Source organism: Acyrthosiphon pisum, chromosome X, assembly GCF_005508785.2.
Source record: "Acyrthosiphon pisum isolate AL4f chromosome X, pea_aphid_22Mar2018_4r6ur, whole genome shotgun sequence".
In the NCBI taxonomy this organism is placed as follows: domain Eukaryota; kingdom Metazoa; phylum Arthropoda; class Insecta; order Hemiptera; family Aphididae; genus Acyrthosiphon; species Acyrthosiphon pisum.
Window position 1 is genome coordinate 11,606,564 of NC_042493.1, and position 6,670 is coordinate 11,613,233.

Sequence of the window (6,670 nt, forward strand, 5' to 3'; positions counted from 1 at the left end):
TTATTAGGTATATATACATATAATAGATATAAGTAGAAGTATAGTATTATAAATCATACATATTTTTGTTTATGTAACATTTTCATGATCGCTGAATCCAACAGCGGAGCCGCTGCAGTAGGGTGAGTGAGTGAGGCGCTCGTGGCCTCGTCTGAGCCCATTGTTTTTAAGGAGAGATAAAAACCTAACTCAACTTGCAGTACCTAACACAATTAATCCAAAAAAACCTCCTCCTATTTATTACTTGAAACTTGTACTATTATAATTTATAGCGCCCTGTTCACACTATAATAAAAGGCAAGCATCTGGGCCCTGTAAAGAAAAATTGCGTATAGGTACGGTTAAATATATCGATAAATACTTTACGGGGTTCTTACTCCATACATAGACCAGGCATACACCAAACAAATAAAAAAAAAACCGCTGAGTGGATGGCACTCCGCTGTACAGTAGATTAATGAATGATGAATTATATTAAACTTGTACGAGACCCTAAAAAAATCGGAGGAGCCCCGGCCGCGTTCGCGGCCCAGCGGCCATGGTCAGGCCGACACATTTCGTGTTGACCGGGAAAATAATACAGAGTCGCCGATGAAACCGACTCCGAGGTACCAGGTACCGAGGTACACGAGGCAGTCGCTATTCTTTCATCAGTTTCGACGGCGGCGACGGTGATATTAATAATATATAGTAGCTGCTGCTGTTCAACAACCATCACTAGGCATACGTTCCTGTAGCAAATAATCTCTTCATACGCGTTTATAACGTTCACAATGTTTTTACACCGTTTCTGCAATACCAAACGTTTGAGTGTTCGACTGACTAGTGACTTAGCGACATTTCGCTGTTTCAAGCAACTTTTATTATCCAATATTAAAATTTTTTATAAACACTTTTTAAAGTACCAATATTATCAATATTATAAATAATGAAATTTACAAATTAAAAATAAAAATAAATATAAAACTATTTCTTTATTTATATTATCAATATTAATTTATTAAATTTATTTTAAATAAAACAAAATCATATGTTGTTAGTGTATTTCCCAACATTAACATTCGGTGTTATATTGTGCACTGGGTATAATATTGTATTCAACGATATTACTATATTCATTATAATTTTGTAACAATAAACAAGTACTTTCAAATAAATTATTCGAAAAAAGAGCTATATTTTCCAATAGTGCTATAGAAAAAATAATCAAACAAAATGTCAATCTGTACAAAATATTTATTTAATGATAAAACCGGAAAAATTTTTTGGTAAAGAAAATGTGCTAAAATGTTTTCGACATTACGGGATCATAATGGCATATTATACTGTAAATTACTGTTTATTCATATACTAATATTACATACCACAGGTCCACAATAACAAAGAATATATAAACACAAAACTGACGAAACACATAATTTAGAAGTAGGTAGGTACTATAATTTATTATTAAGAATCAGTTTTTAGTGTTTTTACTTAGTAAAAAAAGAGGATCATATTATGTATTGCATCAAATAATGCAAAATATGAAAAATTAGAGTAATGTTAACCATTTTATTAAATCATTTATACTTTTTTTACATAACATTTACTGAACAATTTTTCGCTTAATTATTATTTAAATATACAACTATACAAATTATTGTTCTTTAAAAAAACCTGTTAGTATTGTGTGAATTAGTGGCAAATAGTGCAACACTGCAAAAGTGAACAGGGATAAAATATTTGCAGCAATGCTTTTAACACCGATGCATAAATGTATTAATTATTTTAATTGTATGATAAATATTAAAAATAGTTATTATTATAGTTTATATTTCTATGTTATTTCAATATTAATAAAAAAATTTAACACAATACCTTCCATTTACCAACTACTTTATCCAAAGACCATTAATAATACAACAACCAGGTAATAAAACTATTAAAACCCTTCATCCGAATCCAATACTTTAAATTTAAGAGCAACAAATTAATCATATTTATAGTTAAAAAAAATTCTCCCATCTTAGATAGCAGGTGTAAATTTTTGTTTTTTTTTAGTGCAATTTTGAGATAATGGTGCACTACATAATGTGTGTCATAGTCGTTCACATAAAAATAGCCACTGCTTTCATATACTATTAAAGTTTATTTTATTTTTAATATTTTGTAGTTGTAAATTCTTAAAATATTTGTTTTCTCATAATATTAATGTATTATATACAACCAGTGTTGAGTAGTAACGTAACGTAAATTACAATTACTGTAACGTAGCAGTAATTTCATTACATTTTACTTTGAGTAACGCAATTGTACCAAAATTACTTTTTAAAAGTAATTTCTATGAAGTAACGCGTTATTCTCCACGTTATTAAAATAATAGTTTTGAATGTATTATAAAAACAAGCCGATGGGAATATAATATGATGATATTCCAGAAAAATGAAAAATCAATTATATTTATTTCCGATTCCGATAATAGTAGGTTAAGAGGACGTAGTACCGGCGTTTTCGGTATCAAAAACCTCATCGTTTAGATTTTAAACACTCCAGAAAGGTTTTAGGACAAAAACACCTATTATCAAAATTAAAGATAACAATGTTATTGAGGGCCCCACGTAGCCTTTTTTAAAAACTTAATTAATAGTCATTTGAAAATGTTGAAAAGTCGATACTTCTTAACGTTATAACTAGGGCTCGGAAGTTGATGACCTTAAAAACAATAAAAAATGACCTAAAAAAAATGCAAATATGACATAAAAATGACAAAAAATGTCCTTAAAAAATGACCTAAAAAATTGCAAATATTAGTTTTAAACTAATAAAAATACATTTTTTTAAAAACATTTTACTCTATTTTACTATAAAATTCTATATAAATTTATCAAAGCTTCGAATCCTCAAAATATAACAAAAATGTCCTTAAAAAATGAAATAAAATAATAAAATGTAGGTATAATAATATTCACTACAACACGACAACGACAAATGTAATCGGCGAGATAAAATCGGATAGGTACTAACTTAGTCCGTGGTAATTTCCAAGTTTTAAGTTATCGGCACAATGGTCGACTAGAAACAATAAGAAGTGAACTAGCGTGAAATCAGTAAAAATGACTAAAAATGTGTGAAAATTACCTAAAAATGTCAAAAAATGACTTAAAAAGTAATCAACACCAAAAAATGCAAAAAAATTGCAAAATAAAATTTAGTTATTCAGATTCACATGCTAATGAAACACATTTGTGGCCAGGAGAGCATCGTCTAAAAAGTTCTAAAAAAAAATGCAAAATGCATCAACTTCCGAGCCCTAGTTATAACTTATAGTGAGCCTTAAATTTGGAATACAAAAAAATTACTACGAGGAGCCCTCGACAATATTGTTCTCTTTAATTTTGTTCATAGGTGTTTTAACAATGAAACCACTCAGAAATCCATTATATTCCAGGAATAAATGTTATCACTTTATTAGCAGAAGAAAAGAGTTCAGTTTAAAAATAAAATGTAATTACAATCAATTATGATTTATGACTTAAGACTCTATAGCCATATAGGTGAGATGATTGTACATTTGTACATAATAGGTCTTATCACTAGATTCTATGATTGTAAAATATATACATAATAATTGAATCATATGAATTAAATATAGTTTTAAAAAAAAGTAACGTTATTTGTGACGCACTACTTTATTAATAAAAGAGCAATGTAACGAGCTAAAAATAATCACAGGTAACGTAAATGTAATTTAAATAAAAATATTTGAAGTAACGAGTAGCGTAATTTCATTACTTTTTTAAAGTTATTTACCCAACACTGTATACAATTAATTGATGGTTTTGAAATTTAAGTGAGGGTCACATTTATCTACCGATTGTACATAGTTGTACACTCTTGTTGTAGCTTGTAGGGCATTGACCACTCTGTAATGGATGTGTTAAATTCGAATTCTATGATAAATCGTTATATTATACGGAAAACGATTCTGAGCGGAGATGTTAGCATATATTAAATTATTCATTAATATTCATTGTAGGAATATAAGATCAACACATCATTCATATCACAGAATCTAAAATGTATGTTTTTCAAATTGTCAAAAAATAAAAAATAAAATCCGCAACAAATGTCCAGACATTGGGCGAATTTAATATTTTTAAATAAATATATTATACAAATACAAGCAATGTTGTATTAAATTAAATATTACAAATGTGAGCAACAATATTTCAAATTCAAATTCATGCACAAATCCAAGAATTAAATAATTATTTATATGAAAATGACTAATAAAAATTAAACGTACAAAATCAGATAATAAGTTTATTGTATAATGACAGTCCTGTAAAGTATTTAAGTAAAAGTATTCAAATACTTTTTTAAGTATTGAATAACTTCTTAAATACTTTCAGCATGAAGTATTTTGAATGGTATTTTAAATACTTTTTTTTGTATTAAATACTTTTTGGTATTGAATACTTTGGTTTTTTATTTCGAACATTTTATTTTTATTCGAAATAATTGGTTGGAAAAATATTATTGTCAACTACAATAATAGAATAATAGTTTTATTTAATATTCTGTATTTCTGTGTTAGTAGAAGCCCAAAGGTTTGTGGAAACCAGATTTCTAAAAAAAGTTATTGAATATTGAATAACAATATTCCCTTTAAAACTATTAGATTACTATTAGATTACCTACTACCTATGTGTTTATATTACGATAATTAGAAACCCACTTTAAAAATCAAAAGTATTTGAAAAGTATTCCAAATACTTTTTCAAAGTATTTGAGTAGTATCTTAAATACTTAAAAAAAATGTATTTCAAGTACTTTTTAAAAGTATTCTTTACAGGACTGTATAATGATGGAAGTGGTTGTCCGCTTGAAAATTAAACAGCCATCGCATAGTTAGGATGGTCGTTCGCTCAAAATGTTCATTTAATGCGCAGCACGATTTTGGACCCGTTTGAATAACACGTCTTTGATTGTAGATGGTTATACACAGCAGATAAAACAGCTGAATCCTAGGGGCTACTACAGTTTTGTAATTATTTAACGGTAAATACAGAAAAATACATTTCATTTAAATGTACATATTATGCTAAAAGTACATATAATGTGGAACTTTTTTTTTTATTTAAAATTAAATGTTTGTCAAAAAAACAAACAATAGGTATTTTTGTATTTTATATTTTTATATTTAATACTATACCAGCGTAGCAACGTTCTATAATACTTCTATGCAGTATGCAATATGCATTTGAATGAGCGGTGTTCTAACACTTCTAACTCGATAATTCATATAGAATCTAGAGGTTTTTTGTCGTGCTCGGTGGCCTCGGTCATTATAACAGTAGTATCAAATGAATTTAAAATATAATATACACAGATCGAAAATTATACGTCAAAAACGCATACTGCTGAGACAACAATACTTTGTAAAAAAAGTATTATTTTAATTTACTTTATTAAATATGAATTTCCATTGTAAAAGTAGGCACAATTGCACAAAATATTATTTGTGTGCATGAAACGTAAGCGTAATATTATTTCTCTAACCTGAATGTTGTGACTTTCGAGGTATGTAACGTATACAAAAATATAAAATATTTTAGCGGTCAACATGACTATATTTATTAGATTTCAACGGACTTTCTATACTACATGAACATTTTTAAAACCAACTATAATAGAGTTACCTACCTATGTTACAAATGTTGTGAAATTATAAAATAAATATAGTAGTGATCTAAACTAACATAAACTTATGTTTTATGATATATAATATGTATTATGTGTATAAATATATAATATTATAACAAAACGTGTATTAAGTTTATGAAACTCTCATGTATATTTATATAGTAATATTATTCGATTCACATAAATATAAATAAATTACACACACATGTATAACACCGAGCCTTGTTATTGGTTTATTTATAACTGTATTATGTAACTATACTAAGGTATGTAGTTTGTTCGATATAGAGCTCGATTTAATTGATATCCACAAATCAGAAATTGTCAATAATGGTTTTTACATTTCTTTAAATATAATCGGACAGTAAAAATAATGAACTTGTGTTAAAATATCTTGTATTATAACAATTTATTGTTACATAACACATGATTATTATTAAAGTTATAACTAAACGAATTAAATTGCAAATTGTAAATTAAAGAAAAATAATTTACACATTATTTTAGTGTTTATATACTTAGTTTGTATAGGTACCTAGTACCTACTATTATAGAACGAACATAATAATACATGGTTAACCTTGTTTTTGAATAAGATTAAATGTAAAACTACCTTGAATTAAGTATTCATTATTTAACAGTATATATCGAATTAAAGAATGAAAAAGATCTAAGGTGTAAATAACATTATATTAGTATATTACCCAGTTCGAATTTTGTTTATTTCTATAAATTATTTTTATGATGCTTGTAGTGCATTGTACATTACGGCTATACCAACATTTCCTGATTCCGTCTCTCTAAAGGGGGATTCACACCTCGTCGTGTCGTGTGAAATTATCACGGTTACCACAATTACCAAACGATACCATATAGTTGAATATATTCAACTTTTAATCGTGTGGTTACATTAAGTATGAACCCGACTTTATTCGCACATAATGTAACCACACGGTAAAAAGTTGAATATATTCAACTATAT